This window comes from Mesocricetus auratus, unplaced genomic scaffold, assembly GCF_017639785.1.
Source record: "Mesocricetus auratus isolate SY011 unplaced genomic scaffold, BCM_Maur_2.0 Super-Scaffold_100013, whole genome shotgun sequence".
NCBI lineage: Eukaryota > Metazoa > Chordata > Mammalia > Rodentia > Cricetidae > Mesocricetus > Mesocricetus auratus.
Window position 1 is genome coordinate 34,609,009 of NW_024429196.1, and position 20,277 is coordinate 34,629,285.

General features: G+C 41.1%; 1 long non-coding RNA gene across 1 annotated transcript in view; it reads left to right on the forward strand.

The window, feature by feature from the left end:
• The first annotated feature begins 286 nt into the window (after positions 1-286).
• LOC110341181 overlaps positions 287-20,277 on the forward strand; it is a 28,627-nt gene continuing 8,636 nt past the window's right edge. Inside the window, exon 1 of the long non-coding RNA XR_002383045.1 lies at positions 287-447. This is a non-coding gene — a long non-coding RNA (uncharacterized LOC110341181). The remainder of the gene's footprint in view (positions 448-20,277) is intronic.

Genomic DNA, 20,277 nt, shown 5'->3' on the forward strand with positions numbered 1-20,277 from the left:
CTCTCCCTCCTCGTTAATGCCTGGGCTTCCATTCCCAGGGCTCAGGCACGCTTCTCTTGCAACACATCTTTTACTGCAGGTGGGCCAGGGATGGCCTGATTGAGAGATTGCTCCGGAGAACAGTGGAGAAGATAAAGCCCTGATCACCTCACCTGCAGTGAAGCAAGTGTTACCAACCAGGGAGAGATGGGCTGTGAGGGCGACCCTGATTGTGTAAGCAGCACCAGCTGCTGTGGCTTGTCTCGCCTGCACACAACACGGCCATCTAGGTACCAGATCCAGCAGGCACCAGTGTGAGCCTATCCAGCATGGCTAAGCTTTCTCTGAAACTGCAGGAGGAGCTTGGGGCTTCAGGCAACCAGAGAGTGCAGTGCCTCAGGCAGGAGCAAGAATTCACTGTACTAGGGCAGCCTGGGGCCACCCTGCCTCCAAGTCCCCACCATCCAGGTACCATTTTTGCTTTCCTCTTTGAGAACATGCACACTGCAAAGACACCTCTCATTGCTTTGGAAAATAGCCTATGGAAAAGATATTTCCCTAATTGCCTCAAAGGGATCTCTGTCTCTTTCCCTCCTAATTATGTGTTTGCTTTTGTGTGCATAGCTGTGTCCCTGTGAATGTGGAATTCAGAGCTCATCCTCTGCTGCCCTTCATCAGAAGTAACCTACTTTTTTGAGACAGGATCTCTCACTGGTCTGGAACTTGCCAAGTAGGCTAGGCTGGCTGGACAGAGAACTCTGGGGAATCTGCCTGCCTTCGCTCCCCGAAACCCCCAGTGCTAGCATCACAAGCACCCCTCTAGGATGCCCACCTTTCTTAAAAGCCAAAAAAATCCCTCTGTCTTTATTTAAAGAGTTCTTTTTTATTTCTAATTGTATGGGTGTGTTTTTATGTGGGTAATCACATATGAGTGAATATATCTGCAGAGGCCAGAAGAGGGCATCAGACCCCCCTGGAACCCGGGTTACAGGTGATTCTGAGCCACCTGACATGGATTCTGGATCCAAATTCAGGTCTTCTGCAAGAGCTGTACCATCTCTGCAGTTCCATAATTGATCTTTAGTTTTTAATTTGTTTTTGAGTTAGGGTCTCACTTTGTAACCCTGGCCAGCCTGGAACTCACTATGTAAGCCAGGCTGGCCTCAAACTGATAGAAACCCACCTGCCTTGTGACCTAAGTACTGGGATTTGAGGTGTCACTACACCCAACAAGCTGCTTCTTTTTTTTTTTTTTGTTTTGTTTTGTTTTGTTTTTGTTTTTACGAGACAGGGTTTCTCTGTATTGTTTTGGAGGCTGTTGGTCCAGCCCGGCCTCTGCCTCCCGAGTGCTGGGATTAAAGGCGTGTGCCACCACTGCTCGGCCTAAAACAAACATGTTCTTATGTAACCCAGTACCAAGTACAATGAATACAGTATGACTTACATTTTGTAAATTAGAGGTCAGGAAAGCAGAAGGCTCAGAAATGGGAATGCATGAGAGGTCTTCAGAGAAAGAGAATGCTGGAGTCTCAGGGGAACGAGGTTTAGAATTTAACTGCCTGAGGTAGAAAAAGGAAGAGAAAGTCATGAAGTTGGGGGTGGGGGCTTAGCAGTCATGGTAGCAGAGCCATGAGCTTCTAGGGGTAACTCTATAAGTCTTAACAGGGCACTAATTCTTCCCTTCCTTTACTGTTTTGAGATGTATACTGTTTCTATCTTCAGGCTTCCAATTGTTCCTTTGTGTCTGTAAACAAGATTTTTGATCATTTGTTTTGGAGACAGGGTTTCTCTGTATAACAGCCCTGGCTGTCCTGAAACTCACTCTGTAGACCAAGCTGGCTTTGAACTCACAGAGATCTGCCTGCCTCTACCTTCCAAGTCCTGGGATGAAAGGTGTGCGCCACCACAGCTGGTGTAACCAGGACTTTTAAACCGGTCAAAGTGACTTTAAACTCACAACTGAGACCGTCTACTCCACTCTGTAAAGAGTATGAACCATCTCCAGACCTATGTGAGCCCTGGGAATTGCTCCACGGAGAACTCTAATTCGTATTACTTCCTTGGCGCTAGCTCTTTGCCCACTAAGAAGGTTATATTGATTATGGGCAAAGGCGTTTAGCTGGACTCACTAGAATCCCTCCGAAAGCAACTGAGCTTTGCCAGCATGACTTTCTCCAGTAAAGTCTGAGCCTTCCTCAGCTTGCCCCAGGCTCCAATGTCTGCTTTGTGTGGCTGGAGGAAGTTGCCTGGCCTGAGCTTTCTAAGCCTTCTGAGTCAAGATTGCATGCAAACTGCCTTCAGGCACTTCAAACTCACATTCACTGTTTTCCCTCCTAAGAATCACAGTCCCGCACACACTGTGATCTGCACCTAGAAACAATTTCAAAACCATGTGCATTTTCATTCACTTATTGAATATATTACACTTAATTTTCCAACTTTTAAAGCAGAAAGTCAAGTCAAGTCTATATATTGTTTACTCCTTTATGGCCTCAAAGTGATAACTTTCCTTCCTTTCTTCTTTTAAGCTTGTGTTAAGGCCATACAATTCCTGCATCCATTTACCCATTTAAAGTGTCCCTTGAGTTGTATCACCATCAGCACAATTGACTATAGAATATTAACACCACGTGAAAAGAAGCACAGTATACATTAGGTGTAGTTCCTCGTTCTCTTTCCCTTCTGAACCTCACCCTACTCCCAGTGATCATCTATCTACTTTCTGACTCTACCTGTAATTATATATTCATCAATATTTTCTTGTTCCTTTTCCCTGCTGACTGTCCAAGCCACAGATGACTGTCATTTGACTTTCTACTTCAGTGACATCAATTCTTAAACTAAAATTTTATTGATTGATTGGTGATTAATTAATTGGGGTGGAGCTGAGTGAAGCAATCAGAAGACAACTTTTTTTTTCTTTTTGGTTTTTTGAGACAGAGTTTCGTTGGCTGTTCTGAAACTTTGTAGACTAGGCTGTCCTTGAACTCACAGAGACCCATAGACCTCTGCCTCCTGAGTGCTGGGATTAAAGGTGTGTGCCATCAACACCCAGCCAGAGTCTCCTCCTACCCTGTGGGTTCTAGGACTCAAACTCAGGGTTTCAGGCTTGCTGGAAGTGCCGTTACTCACTGAGCCCTCTTATAGACCAACATCAATAATTTTAGACAATACTTGCCTTTCTGTGTGTGTCTTATTTCACTTCACATAATGTTCTCCAGGTTTGCCTATGTTTTTAAAAATGACAGGATTTTACTTTTTGTATGAACAAATATTGTTCTACTGTGTATGTGCATCATATTTCTTCACACGCCTTATTTTCTAAGAGATTTTATTTACTTTTATGTGTATGAGTGTTTTGCTTTTGTGTGTGTAGACACACCACATGGTTGCAGTGCGCACAAAGGGCAGAAGAGGTGGTCAGATTCCTGGAACTGGAGTTACCGGTGAGTGTGAGCTACTGGGGTGCTGGAAACTCAACCCAGCCCTCTGCAATAGCAACAGTGCTCAGAACCAGTTAACCATCTTTCCAGCCCTCTGCAATAGCAACAGTGCTCGGAACCAGTTAACCATCTTTCCAGCCCTCTGCAATAGCAACAGTGCTCGGAACCAGTTAACCATCTTTCCAGCCCTCTGCAATAGCAACAGTGCTCGGAACCAGTTAACCATCTTTCCAGCCCTCTGCAATAGCAACAGTGCTCGGAACCAGTTAACCATCTTTCCAGCCCTCTGCAATAGCAACAGTGCTCGGAACCAGTTAACCATCTTTCCAGCCCTCTGCAATAGCAACAGTGCTCGGAACCAGTTAACCATCTTTCCAGCCCTCTGCAATAGCAACAGTGCTCGGAACCAGTTAACCATCTTTCCAGCCCTCTGCAATAGCAACAGTGCTCGGAACCAGTTAACCATCTTTCCAGCCCTCTGCAATAGCAACAGTGCTCGGAACCAGTTAACCATCTTTCCAGCCCCGTGTTCACTTTTTGATGGGCACTGTATTTTGGCTATTGTCTAAACATAGAAATACAGATATCTCATTTACATACATACTGTTTTCATAGTCTCAGTGGAGGTGTTGCTGGCAGTTTTATTCAGTTCTATCACTTTTGTTTCGTTTTAAATGGTATTTTTTTTTTGTTTTGGTTTTTGTAGTGCTGAGGATAAAACGCAAGGTCTTAGACATGGTAGATGAGCACTCCAAGCCACCATCCCTATTTTTAGTTTGATTTGATATTTTATTCTTTAAAAATTATTATGTGTGTACATGTACGATAGGAAATGTCATGCCCCTGCATGTGTAGATCAGCTCTCCACTCTTATCATTATGTGGGCTCCAGGCATCAAACTCAATGGCCAGGCTTGTGTGGTAAGTACCGTTGACTTCTGAGTCATCCTGCTTGGTATTTTTAATATTTTGAGAAACTATTTTCCATAATGATGATACTGAGTCACATCCCCAGAAACAATGTGTGAAGTTATCCTTTCTCTGTATTCTTGCTGATCCATTACTTTTTTGAGTCTTTGAAAATCCCCACTGTAATTGGAGTGTGGTGATATCTCACCCTGATTTTGATTTGTGTTTCTCTGATGATAATAATGTTGAGTGTTAAGAAAAATATGTATCTGTTAGCCCTTTGTACATCGTCCCTGGGGAAATGTGGCTATTTGGGAATGGGGCTCTTTTTCAGCTGGGTAATTTGACTTCTTGATATTATTTGGGTTCCTTATAGATAGTTGACTGTTTTTACCTGTTATGTTTGTTGACTCTTTACTATGTTGATTCTTTTCCTTGCTGTGCAAAAGTTCTTTAGTTTGGTTGGGGATAGTGATGCATGCCTTTAATCCCAGCACTAGGAAGGCAGAGGCAGGTGTATCGCTATGAGTTCAAGGCCAACTTAGTCTACAGAGCTAGTTCCAGGACAACCATGACTGTTATTTACAGAAACCTTGTTTTTGAAAACAAAACAAAACAAAAATTCTTTAGTTTGATGGCTGTCTCGACCACCCTCGACCAGCAAGAATGACGCGGCAACGAGGAATCTTCTTCTCACAGTTTATTCGGGGAAACTTGCTTACAGGGAGTGGCCCCGACCCCAGGAAGTCGGGGCTTAATATACTCAGCGATAGCCAATCAACTACACCCAGGTGGCACGCTAGGATAGGTTGTCACCAAGCCGATCTAGAAGGGTACATGGCCTTACTCCATAAGGAGTTGTTTACTGAGAGCACTCGCCATCGGGCTGGCGGAATGCGGAAACCAGCGCCATCTTATAGGCATGGTACTCTGCAGCTCCCAACAGATGGCATCCCATAATCCCATTTGATTGATGATGTTGTTAGCCACTCCTTTCCTTTCTTGAGATAGGAGCTTTTTATGTAGCCCCAGATGGCTTCAAATTTGGGGTCTTCTTGCCTCAGCCTCCTGAGAGCTGGGGTTATAGATGTTCTCTATTACAAATGCTTTGAAAACATCCAAACACTCATTGTCCCAAACAATGCAATGGGTCTTTTGCCCTGTGATTTGTTCTATTTCATTATTTTGTATCTCTCCTTTGAATTTTTAGTCAGTCTCAAGCTGACTTTTATATAGGGTAAGAGAGGCAAAGGTTGAATTACTCTGTATGTCCAGTTTCCCAACACCATTTCATGAAAAGAACAAAAGATGACAGTGCGTGTCCTTTGTTGACTTATGCCTGGAAGTAAATGTACAGATTTCTTCCAGGGCCCCCTCTCTTACATTGAGTCTTATATCTATTTTCATGTCACTACTATGCAGTTTTCATTATTATGAGGGGTTTTGTTTTATTTATTTGTTTTTGAGATAGGGATTGTTTGTTTTATTTTTGAGACAGGATGTCTCTATGCAACCCTGACTGGCCTGTAGTTTGCTAGGTAGACCAGTCTAGCCTCAAACTCCCAGAGGTCTACCTTCTTCTACCTCCCAAGTGCTAGGATTAAAGGTATGTACCACCATGTCTAGTTCATTACTGTGGTTTTAAGACTATATTTTAAAGTTAGGTGGCCTGTAGTTTGCTAGGTAGACCAGTCTGGCCTCAAACTCCCAGAGGTCTACCTGCTTCTACCTCCCAAGTGCTAGGATTAAAGGTATGTACCACCATGTCTAGCTCATTACTGTGCTTTTAAGACTATATTTTAAAGTTAGGCAGCATGCATGCTGCTGCTATTTTTTCTGTTAATTTGTTTGTTTGTTCATTGTGGCAGTTTGACTGAGAAATGTCTCTCCTTCATCCTACCCCCAACCTACCCAACACAATCCCTCATGTTCTCATCAAAACCCCCAGTCCCACCCCCAGTTTATCCAGGAGATCTCTTCTATTTCCCCTTCCCAGAGAAATCCATGCATCCCACCTTGTTGTCCTCTTTGTTACCTAGGCTCTATGGGTTATGGCTAATATCCACTTAAACATGAATACATACCATCTTTGTCTTTCTGGGGGTCTGGGTTACCTCACTTGGGATGATTTTTTTTCTAACTACATACATTTGCCTGCAAATTTCATGATGTCATTATTGTTTACAGCTGAGTAATAATCCATTGTGTGAATGTATCACATTTTCTTTATTCATTCTTTGGTTGAGGGTTTCCAGGTTTGGGCTATTACAAATAATGCTGCTGTGAGCATAATTGAGCAAGTATCCTTGTGGTATGATTGAGTATCCTTTGTGTATATGCCCAAGATTGGTATAGCTAGGTGTTGAGGTAGATTGATTCCTAATTTTCTGGGAAAACACCTTATCAATTTTCAAAGTGGCTGTATAAGTTTATTCCCACCAGCAATGGAGAAATGTTCCCCCTTACTCCATGTCCTCTCCAGTATAAGCTGTCATCAGTGTTTTTGATCTTAGCCATTCTGACAGTTATGAAATAATATCTCAGAGTAGTTTTGATTTGCATTTCCCTGATGGCTAAGGATGTTGAACAATTCTTTAAGTGTATCTCAGCCATTTGAGATTTTTCTGTTGAGAATTCTTTGTTTAGAACAGTATCCCATTTTAAATTGGATTATTTGGTGTTTTGGCATCTAGTTTCTTGAGTTCGTGGTAGTGGTGGTAGTGTGTCTGTGCTACTGGTGTTCTATTCAGGAAATGGTCTCCTGTGCCAACACATTCAAGGCTACTTCCCACTTTCTTAAGTCAGATTCAGTGAAACTGGATTTATGTTGAGATCTTTGATCCACTTGGATTTAAGTTTTGTACTGGGTGATAAATAGGGGTCTATTTGCAGTCTTCTACATGCTGACATCTAGTTATGCCAGCAGCATTTGTTGAAGATGCTTTCTTTTTTCCATTGTATAATCTTGACTTCTTTGTCAAAGTCAGGTGTTCATAGGTGTGTGGATTTATGTCAGGGTCTTTGATTCAATTCCATTGACCCACCTGTCTGTTTTTATGCCAATCCACACTGTTTTTATTACTATAGCTCTATAGTACAGCTTGAAATTAGGGATGGTGATACCTCCAGAAATTCCTTTATTGTACAGGGTTGTTTTGGCTATCCTATTTTTTTTCCCCATATAAAGTTGAGTGTTGTTCTTTGGAGGTCTGTGAAGAATTGTGTTGGAATTTTGATGTAGATTGCATTGCATCTGTAGATTGGTTTTGGTAAGATTGCCATTTTTACTATGTTAATCATACTGATGTATGAGCATGGGAGATCTTTTCATTTGCCGATAACTTCTCTAATTTCATTGAATTTTAGGAAACCTTTAATTTCTTTCTTTATTTCTTCCTTGACCCAGTGGTAATTCAGTTGAGAGTTGTTCTATTTCCATGAGTTTGTAGGCTTTTTATTTTTACTTTATGTACATTAGTGTTTTGCCTGTACATATGTCTGTATGAGGGCATCAGATCCCTTGAAACAGGAGGTACAGGCATTTTTAAGCTGTCATGTGGGTGCTGGGGATTGAACCTAGGTCCTCTGGAAGAGCAGAAGTGCTTTTAACCATTGAGTCATCTCTCCAACCCCAGTTTGTAGGCTTTCTGTAGTTTGTGTTGTTGTTAAACTCTAACTTTGACCCATGGCGATCTGATAAGATACAGGGGTTATTTCAAATTTTTTGTGTATGTTACAATTTTCTTTGTGACTGAGTATGTGGTCAGTTTTAGAGAAAGTTCTATAAGGTACTGAGAAAAAGGTATTCTTTTGAGTTTGGGTGAAATGTTCTATAGATGTCTGTTAAGTCCATTTGAGTCATAACATCTGTTAGTTCTCTTATTTCTCTCTTTAATTTCTGTCTGGCAGACCTGTCCGGTGGTGAGAGTGGGATATTGAAGTCTCCAACTATTAATGTGTGGGATTTGATATGTGATTTAAGCTTTAGTAATATCTCCTTTACAAATGTGGGTACCCTTGTATTTGTGGCATAGATATTCAGAATTGAGTCTTCATCTTGATGTGATTTTTCCTGTGATTAATAGGAAATGTCCTTCTTCATCTCTTTTGATTAATTTTAGTTTGAAGTCTATTTTGTTAGATATTAGGATAGCTACACTAGCTTGCTTCTTAGGTCCATTTGATTAAAAAATCTTTTCTCAAACCTTTACTCTGAGGTAATGTCTGTCTTTCAAGTTTGTCCTGCGCTACCGTCTCGCCAGCAAGAACGACGCGGCACACTTAGGATCCTTCTGCAGAACAGCTTTAATGCGTCTTGAGAGGGAGAGTATAAGCTTACAGAGCAGAGACCCCGGGGAGCGAAAAGCCCAACCCTTATATAGCTCCGCAGTCCCCGCCTCGGACGTGTCATCTCCTGACTGGCTCCTGCTCGTCAGCCCATATGACGCCACGGGAGAGGCAGAGAGTAAGGGATGGAAAAGTACCAGGCACGTGCACACCAAGGTTGTTTACTCCAACCGACAATGGGTGTCGGCACCATCTTGTAACGGAGAATGTGGGGGCTGCTCCGCACACAAGTTGTGTTTCTTATGCTGCAGAATGATGGATCCTGTTTTAGTATCTATACTGTTAGCCTGTGTCTTTTTTTACAGATGAATTGAGTCCATTAATATTTAGGATATTAAGAGATAGTAATGACCAGTGATTGCTAATTCCTTTTATTTTTTGGTTTTGGTGGTGATTGTGTGTGTGTGTGTGTGTGTGTGTGTGTCCGTGTGTGTCCCTTCTTTGGGTTTTGCTGGTGTGAGATTATCTATTGCCTGTGATTTTGTGGTGTGGCTAACTTCCATAGGTTGGAGTTTTCCTTCCAGTACTTTTTGTAGGATGAATTTGTGGATAGGTATTGTTTAAATCTAGTTTTGTCATGAAATATCTTGTTTTCTCTGTCTATGGTGGTTGAAAGTTTTCCTGGGTAGTCTGGGCTGGCATGTGTGGTCTCTTAGTGCCTGCAAAACATCTGTCTAGGACCTTCTGGCTTTCAGAGTTTCCATTGAGAAGTTGGATATTATTCTGATACATCTGCCTTTGTATGTTACTTGGCCTTTTTTCTTTGTAGCTATTAATATTCTTTCTTTATTATGTATGTTTAGTGTTTTATTATGTGGCAAGGGAACTCTTTTTTGATCCAATCTATTTTGTGTTCTGTAAGTTCTTTAAGCTTCTTGTACCTTTATAAGCATGTCCTTCTTTAGGTTGGAAAAGTTTTCTTCTATGATTTTGTTGAATATATTTTTGGTGCCTTTGAGCTGGGATTCTTCTTTCTTCTATTCCTACTATTCTTAGATTTGATCTTTTCATGGTATCCCAGATTTCCTGAATGTTTTGTGTTACTTTTTTTTTATTTAAGATTGTCTTTGATGATTCTATTTCCTCTATTTTATCTTCAACACTTGAGATTCTCTCTTCCATCTCTTGTATTCTGTTGGTGATGCTTGCACCTGTAGTTCCTATCTGCTTACCCAGATTTTCAACTTCTAGAATTGCATTGGTTTGTGTTTTCTTTACTGCTTCTATTTCAATTTTCAAGTCTTGAACTGTTTCCCTCACCTGTTTTTTTTTTTTTCTTGGCTTTCTTTAAGGGGTTTATTGATTTCTTCCCATCTTTTGTCTTTTCCTCAATTTTCTCTAAGGATTTTTTATTTTCCTGTCACCTTCGTAAAGTTATTTTTATGGTAGTTTTCTTGTGCTTCAGATGTCTTGGAATGTTGAGGTCTTGCTGTTGTAAGATCAGTGGATTCTGGTGGTGCCACATTGCACTTTCTGTTGTTGAATGTATTCTTTTTTATTTTATTTTTTTTCACTTCAATTATTTTAATTTTTTCTTAGTTTACATCTTGAAAGACTGTGTCTCCCAGTACTGCTACATTTTGAGGTTCTGTTGATTGAGAATATAATATAGGCATTTGAGGGTCACAATATGGTGTGTAATATATCCCCCCAATATAAATGGTATTTGGGGCTGGGGGTCGCTCAATTGGTGAGGTGCTTTCTGTAGGCACAGGAGAACCCAAGTTCAATTCCCAGTACCTATTCAAAGAAGCCACAGTGATGGACAATGATGGAGACAGAAAGATCCCTGGGGTTCACTGTGACCAGTGACCTAGGAAGATATCCAGTGTTGACTTCTGGCTTTCATACCAACATTTACATATATGCACATACCAAGTATACACATGTGTACACATGTGGGCACTAAATAAAATAAATAGAAACACTAAAGTAAATAAAATAGAAACAACTGGTCAAAGGTGTTTTTTGTTTGTTTGTTTGTCTTTTTTATAAGGGATGGGATGGACTTAACAGGTCTGGAGGAGATCCTCACAGTCGCCAGTGTAGCAGGACCTCTCTCTGTCACAGGAAGGAGGCAGACTCAGAGACGGAAGCCCTTACCCCAGAGCATAGGTAATGGCCTGTGATCTGGGCCTGGAACGCAGCTCACCCCTGTCCTCATTCCATCCCAGCCACTTTAGTTGCTGACAGCAGCACTGATAGCATTTGGAATCATGTTTTCCCTGGCATTGAAGAGCTCCAAGGCCTAGCTACATACATGGTCTTTGGCGTCCCTCCAGCTGTTGTCACTCTACGGTGCAGGCAGGGTGTATGAGTGTGTTCTTTTTTTTTGTTGTTGTTGAATGTATTCTTACACTGGTGTTTATACATCTGGATTTGGGATGACTATAGGTCTGGGTGTTGATTCTTGTGTCATTTTTGTTGGATGGGGTGTTCTGTTCCTTTATTATCTGTTTCCTTTATTGTCTTCTGACTTGAATGGTCAAGGGTTCTGGTGATTGGCAGGTCTTCAGGTCCAGTGGAGGTTTGTGGGGGTTGGGTGCCTAACTCCAGTGTTATCCTCCTGTTTTTCTGGCTGGTGTTAACTGTTCCTCTGCCTGTAGAGTCTGCTGTTCCATCTGGTGGGGGCTGTTCCTGTGCTTATGCAGTCTGCTGGAGTTACAGGGAGGGCCTGGCCACAGGGATGATGTCGAGGTGGGAGACAGTCTTGAGAGAACAGAATCCAGTGTGGGGTGGTGGTGGTGCAGCCTGCAGGGAAGTCTCTCACCTGCTGACAGGCTTCGAGGGGCTGCACCAGAGCCTCTTCTTCCTTGTCTTTCGCTGGTGTTTTGTCATCTTTAACAGAGAGTTCATTTGCCTCCTTGTTAAACTTCTTCCTAGATTTTTTTCTGTAGTTATTGTAAACAGGATTGTTTTCTTTCTCATGTAATTTTCCACGATCATATTTCTGTATGTTGATATTATACCCTACAACCTTATGACTTTCTTTAGTAGTTCCAGTGATTCTTTAGTGGAATCTTTAGGACTTTCTCTATATGAAATCATGTTGTCTGCAAACAGGGACAATTTTATACCTTCCTTAGAAATTTGAAGCCCTTTTATTTCTGTCTTCTGTTTGGGCATTCTGGCTAGAACTATCAGCATTATGCTGAATAGAAGTATTTTTAAAGTGAGCATCCTTGTCTAGTTCCAGAACCTAGAGGGAAGACTCAGTTGTCCCCAGTCAGTATGACATTAGCTGTGGTTTGTCCAGTGAGGTCTTTGCTGGATTGATTTGCTGCCCTTGGATATGTAGTGGTTTGGTTTTATTTGAGAGTTTTTGTTGTGAAGCACTGAGGTTTGCCCATTGTCCTTTCTGTAGAAATCGTCATATGGCTTTATTCTGTTAATGTGCTGTCATAGTTAATCATTTGCTTATGTTGATCTATTCATCCTTGAGTTAAATTCCACCTGATTGAGATGGATGACTTTATTTTTTTGTTGATGAGTTTCTAAACGTGCTGTTGAATTTGGTATGCTGATCTCCTTTCCTTCCTTCCTTCCTTTCTTTGTATTTGCTTTTTTGAGATAGGTTTTCTCTGTTTAGCTTTGGAACCTGTCCTGGAATTCACTCTGTAGACCAGGTTGGTCTTGAACTCACAGAAATCTACCTGCCTCTGCCTCCTGAGGGCTGGGATTAAAGAAAGACATGCACCACCACTACCACCACCACGGGCTTGATCTCCTTTTTAAAGTGTGTGTGGGGGGCTCCATGGCACAGATATGGAGGTGAGAAGACAGCTTGTGGGAGTCATCTCTCCCTTCTGTTGTGAGAGTCTTGGAGATAAAATTCAGGTCGCCATGTTTGATGTCAAATACCTTTACCTACTGAGTCATCTCACTGTCCCTTGCCAGTAACTCCCTCCCAGCCCCCCACCAAGCACCTTGTGTCTCTGTTCATCAGGAATGCAGGTCCATTTTCTGTGCTGTCCTTATCAATACTGGCTCCATAGAGTGAATTTGGAAGAACAGCTTTCTCCCCAGTTCTTGTCGTGATTTGTGAAGAATCGGTGTTCTTTCTTAAATGTTTGACAGTGATTGACATCAAAGCTGCTAGTTCCTGGGATTTTTTTTCTCATGGAAGATGTTTTTATTACAGATTCAATCTTTTCTTTGTTTGTTTTGTTCTGTTTCTTTGAAGTTCAGTCTTGGTATGTTGTGGATATCCAAGAATTTATCCCTTTTCCTAGGATTTTATTTATTTAGTGAGTGATTGTTTATGTAACCTTATGATCCTTTGTATTTTTGTAATAACCATTATAATGTGTCCTTTTGTCATCTTTTTTTGTTTGTTTATTTATTTTCTCTGTGGTTTTGGAGGCTGTCCTGGAAATCAACAGAGATCTGTCTGCCTCTGACACCCAAGTGCTGGGATTAAAGGTGTGTGCCACCACCGCCCGGCTCTTGTCATCTATTCTTAAGTCTTCTACTTTTTCTCTTTTAGTTAGTTTAGCTAATAATTTCTCAATATTGTTTATAGTCTCAAAAAAAAACCTTCTGTTATGTTGATCTACTGTCTTTTTTAGACTTTAAAAAATTACTTCTCTGGTCTTCACTTCTTGTACTGATTTGGTTTTTTTCTTTACTTATTTTCTTTTTTCTTTTTTTGGTTTTTCGAGGCAGGGTTTCTCTGTATTGTTTTGGAGGCTGTCCTGGAACTTGCTCAGTAGACCAGGCTGGTCTCGAACTCACAGAGATCTGCCTGCCTCTGCCTCCCGAGTGCTGGGATTAAAGGCATGCACCACCAATGCCTGGCCTCTTTCCTTCTTTTCTTAATCCTGGATTATTTAGTTCCATAGTGGAAAACATCAGGTTGCCTGAGATCTTTCTTAAATGCTAATGATGGTAACTGGAGATAGAAACTGGTTAGGTAGGGTGGTGACCCCATAGCAACAGTCCTGAGAGCTGTCCAGTCAGCTGTCCAGTCAGCAAGGCTAGAGGAGAGCTCTGGTTACTGGTTCCTTCTTATCTATTCCCTAAATGAGTACCTCGAGGCTATAGGTGAGGACAGATTGTAGTTGAGAGGAGACACCTGGAAGCTCATGAGTGGGCCAGCTGGACAGATCGGCTCATCCCTCCTCCCCATGTCTTATACCAGTTTCTGCCAAAAAGCCCTTTAAGGCCCCAGACCAGCAGCTTGATGGCACCCTGTTTCCTGGGACCCCATCCTGATGTCTAAGGAGCCCCCTTTCACCTCCCCTCCCCTTCCATCTCTCCCTCCTTCTTAAGTACCCACCTGTGAATCTATAATAAAGTTCTCTCCAAAACTCACCCTCTATGGCTATTTCATTCATTGGATTCAGGAGAAAAGAACCAGAAAGCCACTGGCTCCTCATGGTTTTAGGTTGCTACCAAGTTTTTCAGAACCATAGCTCTGAAGCCAAGCTCACCAAGGACCAAGAAAGGTTCCATCACTCTCAAAGACATCTTAATATTCCAATACCACTTGCTGCTTCAAAGTTGCCTCTCAGACTGCCTTTGCAGAACATATTCCAGGTATATGTGGTGTTTCATTTACATTTGTCTCAAGAAAAAATTTAATATAATTTTGAATTTCACTATTGGCCTGTTGGAACTGATGTTTGATTTTCAGGAGCTTATGGTGTTTCTGAGCTTCCTCCCAAAATTGGTTTCTACTTTCATGACATCATGGTCTGAAAGGATAACTTTGATCTTCTTAAATTTGTAAAGACTCGTCTGTGGCCCTACCTTGCCTGGCTGGTGAACTTGTTTTGTTACCATCAGTTTTCAAAACAGATCTTATTTTTATTTGTGACTATGTGGGTGAGTATGTATAGATGCGTGCAAGTACATGTAGAGACAAGAAGAGGGCATTGGGGTCCCTGAAGCTGGAGTTAGGGAGACTGTGAACTGCCTGTTAAGTGTGCTGGGAATTCAACCCCAGTTTTACGTAGCGTTTTAAAGAATGTGTAGTTCACATTCTACAGTGGGTTGAGTTTATAAACATCTGCTAGGTCCATCTGGCCTAGAATGTAGGTGAATAAAATGTCTCTTGATTTTTCTGGCTATGTGATCTGTTTTTGAGAATCAGATGTTCTATTCCTCAACTCTTACTGTTTTACAGTTTCTATCTCCCTATGCATCAACTCATATTTGCTTTATATATTTTAAACCTCTAAGGCTTTGGGGATTATTTTGTCTTTGTTTTTTTAAGACAGGGTCTCACCATGGAATCCTGGCTGACCTAGAGCTCGCTATCTACGAGGCCACTGGGCTGGCCTCAAATTCACTGAGATCTGTCTACCTCTGCCTCCCAAGTGCAGGAATTAAAGGCATGTGCCACCAGGCCTGGCCTTCTAATGTTGAAGTGTATATACTTCTAGTAACAGTCTCTGGTCATTTTGTGCCTTTGTCATTCTCCAATGGCCTTCCTTTTCTTTTTGTGGCTGGTGTTTCTGTTTCCTGTCAATGTGTAACTTACTTCCAGCCTGTTAGCCACCTCCAGGGTCTCGGACTATTTCTCTCTCTCTATCTCTCTGCCTGCTGCCTGAGGATCAGGATGTAGCTGTCAGCTACTACTCTAGTGCCATGTCTGCCTCCATGCTGCTATGCTCCCCACTGTGAAGATCATGGACTAACCCTCTGAAACTATAAGCAAGCCCTCAATTCAATGCTTTTGCTTTATAAGAGTTGCCTTGGTCATTGTGTCTCTTTCCAGCAATAGAACAGTGACTAAGGCATCCTTTTATTTTTAATCAATCTTCTTGTTTATTTATTCCTTAAATTTATTCTTTCCATTTGGACATTGAACATGTACAGTGAGTCTTCTACTTCAGATACATTTTTTTCAGTTATGGAAGGGTGTTTATATTCATCTCTTCATTTATTTTGTAAACATATTTGTTTTTCTGTGAACATGATTTATTTGACTTTGTTAATAGCAGTTAGGAAAGATTTTTTAAACATTTTTATTTCGTGTGTATGAGTGTTTGCCTGAAAGTATGTATATCCTCTATGAGCATGCAGTGCCTGAAGAGACCAGAAGAGGGCATTAGGGCATTAGATCTTCTGGACCTGGAGTTACATACTGTTGTTAGCTGCTGTGTGAGTGCTAGAAACTAAACTTTGGTCCTCTGCAATGGCAGCAAGTGTTCTTAACTGCTGAGCCATCTCTCCAGCCCTATATGATACTTGAAAATCATTAGTTCCAACATCTGTTTTATCTCTGATCTCATCAGCATCTTTTCTCTGGATAGTGGGTTCCATTTTCCTAGCTTTGCTCGTTTGTATGAATGTATGGTAACTCTGGACCTGATAGACATTGCAAATATTATCTGTGAAGACTAAGGGTTCTGTTTTGTTTTGTTTTTACTGCTGAGTATCAGTTCCTGAATTTTGCAGTCTACAGTATTGGTTGGGTGGCTTCCAGTATCTATCCACATTTTTTTATTTTAAGTAGGTGGTCTTCTAATCTGTCCTACATATGTGTAGTTCAAAGATTGGCTAGATAGCTAATTCCCTTTCTGGTTGAAACTTCTATGATTCTCTCTGTTATTCATATTCCTCCTCTTTTCCTGACTCTACCTCTTTCTTACCACACCCGAGCCCCTGCCTAGTAGCTATATTTCTATAGGCCTGACTTATGCAAGGGTCCTCTTTGAATGTGGATTCCACCTCTCACCCACCAAGATTCCATATCCCCTCCCTCCTTCTACAGCCTTTTGTACTATATCTGAATTATATAGGCATTTCCTACATGACTATTGGCCTAGTAGGGGCTTACTAGTTATTTTTAAAAACAGGAGGCTTTAGGTTTAACATACCATATATACTTGTCTGAAAATTCCTTCAGATAACACAGTACTATGTTCAGTTAATATGCACAATGAAAATTTAAAACACAGCAATAAAGAACAAAAGGCTGCTCTTACCCCATAAGAAATACTTTGGATTTCTAGCACAGATGCTCTCCATCTTTTTCATTAAAATTTCAACAGCTTAGATCTTGCCAAGAATGTTAGTGTGTAGAGCTAGAGAGATGGGTTAGCAGTTAAAAGCACTTGCTGCTCTTATAGAGGGACCAGAGTTCAGTTCTTAGCATCCACACCAAGTGGCTCATAGCTGCCTATATCTCCAGTTCCAGAGGATCCAACACCTTCTCTGAGCCTCTGTTGCAACCTACATGCACCCACATGTATGTGGCACACACACAGGCAAACACACACACACACCATAAATAATAAATTTCATTAGAAAAAGTAGTAGTATCCCTGCTCCCCTTTATCTGTTCTTCATTTCCTAATTAGTTACTGTCACTAGGATATAGTTGTGAGCTAAAGAAAAAATTCACCCTACCTTTTATACCACCCCTTAACTAAACAAATTTGTTTAAAATTTTATGTACATTTGCTTGGGTGTGTGTGCATGTATGTATGTATGTACATATGTATGTATATGGGTACACATGTGGAGACCAGGGGACAACTATAGGGAATTGCCTCTCTTCACCTACCATCTGAGTTCTAGGGATTGACCTTAGGTCATGGCAAGAGCCTTTGCCTTAGTAGCAAGCATATTTGCCTGCTGAGCTATCTTGCTGGCCACAAAATCTTAATGATTTTTCCATAGTGTTTCTTTTTCATTTCTAGGGGAAATGGTCATCTCTATAATTAATGACTATAGACATGTGGGTCTGTGTTGAGATGAAGATGGTACCAGGACCTTGCACTTCCTGTCAGGCAGGTGCTGTACACTGACTTCACCCCCAACCTAGTGTCATTCATTACTTTTCATTTTCCATCTGATTGGAAATTTTATTTTCCTTCTTACCCATTGTGTTGGTTTTTACCCATCAGTGATACTTCTCCTGCTCTGCAACCTTCCTGAAGATGAAAAGATTAGGTTGGGGCAGGCCAACTAGACCAAGGCTCTATTGATTTTCTTTTTTTCCTTTGCAGCTTGATTAGTGATTTCCATGAAAATCGCCAGAAAGAACATGCCCTGACACAAAGCCTTAGAAGAAAGCCATTTAGCAAGAACAGTACTTAAGTCTTTGCTGAGAACCCATAGAGACTAGAAGAGGTAGAATTAATTTATAGTGTTAGAATTTGGTTTTGTTAAGGACAAAGTTGAGCAAAAATTTACTTTTGAATTTTCCAGTAGATGTACAATGGAAATAATATACCTTTTCTTGGATGAAATACAAAATAGAGAATTCGCAAATATACATGGATAATTTATGTCAAAATCTGCCCATGGAATAGCCAGATAGTTGAGCATGAAATGAAGACTTTATTTGATCAAATGATTTGCAAAATTGTTTTATCTTCCAGAGGAAAAAAATAGAGGGTCTAGGAAAAGCCATTTAAAAACCTTTAGTAGCTGGGTGTGGTGGCGCACCCCTGTCTTAAGAAAAACCAAAAAAAAAATTAAAAATTAAAAAAATCTTTAGTATAGTTATTTGTGTGTGTGTGCGTGTGTGCGTGTGTGCGTGTGTGCGTGTGTGCGTGTGTGTGTGTGTGTGTGTGTGTGTGTGTGTGTGTATACATGAGTGGGTGCACAGTTGATATGATACATGCATGGAAGTCAGGAGAAATTGGTATGGATCCCGGGACTGAACTCAGTCATTGACCTGGGTGGAGCCTTTTTCCACTGAATCATCTTGCCAGTTCCAACATTTTAAAATATCTTCTTAAACAGAATAAAGACTGAACCAGGGATATAGTTCAGTTGACTGAGTGCTTCCCTCATGCACATGAAGCCTTGGGTGGTGTACAGCTGTAATACCCATGCTCAGGAAGTGAGGGTGGGAAGATCAGAAGTTCAAGGTCATCCTTGGCTACACAACAGATTTGGGACCAGCCTGGGCTACATGAGAACCTGTTTTAACATTAGCAATAGCAATATACCTAGTAGGGAAATAAGGCAAGTATATGAAGATACAATTCTCAAAACACAAAAATAGTCCCAGGAAGAGGAAAGGGCTGTTAGATGAAGGTTAGGGAAAAGACAGGAGACCTGACGGAAGCACAATATGTATGTGTGGAAATGTCAACATAAAACCCATTAATCTGTATTACTTCATTCGTCTGAGAAATAAATTCAGACTAATTGTAAAGGCAGTCACTAATATGATTTTTGCCTATCATATTAGCAAATGTCTTAAAAATGTTATTATCCAACGTTGATAAACTTTGAGTGAAATAAATGCTCTTAATTGATGTTGGAAAACTGTGGGCATTGACTCAAACTATTTGATTAGTGTCGTAATCTAAGTTCTAACTCTTATAAAAGAAAACATCTAATTGGGGCTGGCTGACAGTTTCAGAAGTTAGTCCGTTATCATCATGGCAGAAAGCATGGTAGCATGAAGGCACACGTGGTGCTGGAGAAGTAGCTGACAGTTCTACATCCAGATCCACAGGTATCAGGAAGACAACAACATTGGGACTAGTTAGGGCTTTTGAACCCCAAACCCCATCCCATAGTGACACAGTTCCTCCAACAAGGCCACATCTACTCCAACAAGACCATAGCTCCTAACCCCTCTCAAGTAGTGTCACTCCTGGTGACCAAGCACTCACACATATGAGCCTACGGGGCCATTATCATCCAAACTACCACAGGCATCATTAATATCCTTCACTCATTACCGTTCTTGGCCATGCCTCTGACTCTGGGCTCAATCCTATGACTTGCTGTAGCCATGGAATGTTAGTAATATTCAAATAAGGACTTGACAGGTGTAGCAACTACATTTGTAGCAGAGCTGCCAGCCATTTACACAGTGTGTGTCTATGTGTATGTATGTGTTATCGATCTCTGATTGTGTTTGCAGAAATAGACAATGAAATCAGAAGGCCGTTGACTTTCTGGTAGGTAGGTTGGTTTGTTTGTACTGGGATCTCATGTAGACCAGGCTGGCTTTGAACTCACTATGTAGTCAAGAATGGCCTTAAACTCCTGGTCTTTCTGCACCTACCTTTGAAGTGCTAGGATTACATGCATGCGCTGACACACCTGGTGACTGCAAAGAGTTTTTAAATGCCTAATATCTGACCAAGCAACTGTAATTTAGGATGAAACAGAAATATGAATAAACTAATGCTTCCAAGATGTTCATGGAAGCAATGTATATTGTAGAAAAGTGGTTGAACTACTCTGAATGCATTTCAGTGGGAAATGGTTGAATAAATTAGGGTATGCCTGACTAACATGATTTCTTGTATATAGTGCCATAACAAAATGCTTGAGACAACAGAAGTTTATTTCTTGTAGTTCTAGAGGCTAGGATATCCAAGGTCAAGTCACTACAACTTTCAGTGTCTAGGGAGGGCTTTCGACTCTGCTTGCAAAGTGGTACCTTGCAGCTGTATCCTGCAGAGGGCACAAATGCTGTGTCATTACTAGTCAGAAGGTTAAAAGGGGCAAATGCCATGTCCCCTTCAGTTCTACTATTCTTAGTCCCATTAGTGAGAGCTATGCCCTCGGGTGTTGTCCTTTAAATATCCATCTCTTAGTACCACTGCCTTGGAGGTTAAGTTTCTCTTTTCAAGGCAAGAAGGATCTGTTTGGACTCCTTATCTGAAGGGGCAGTC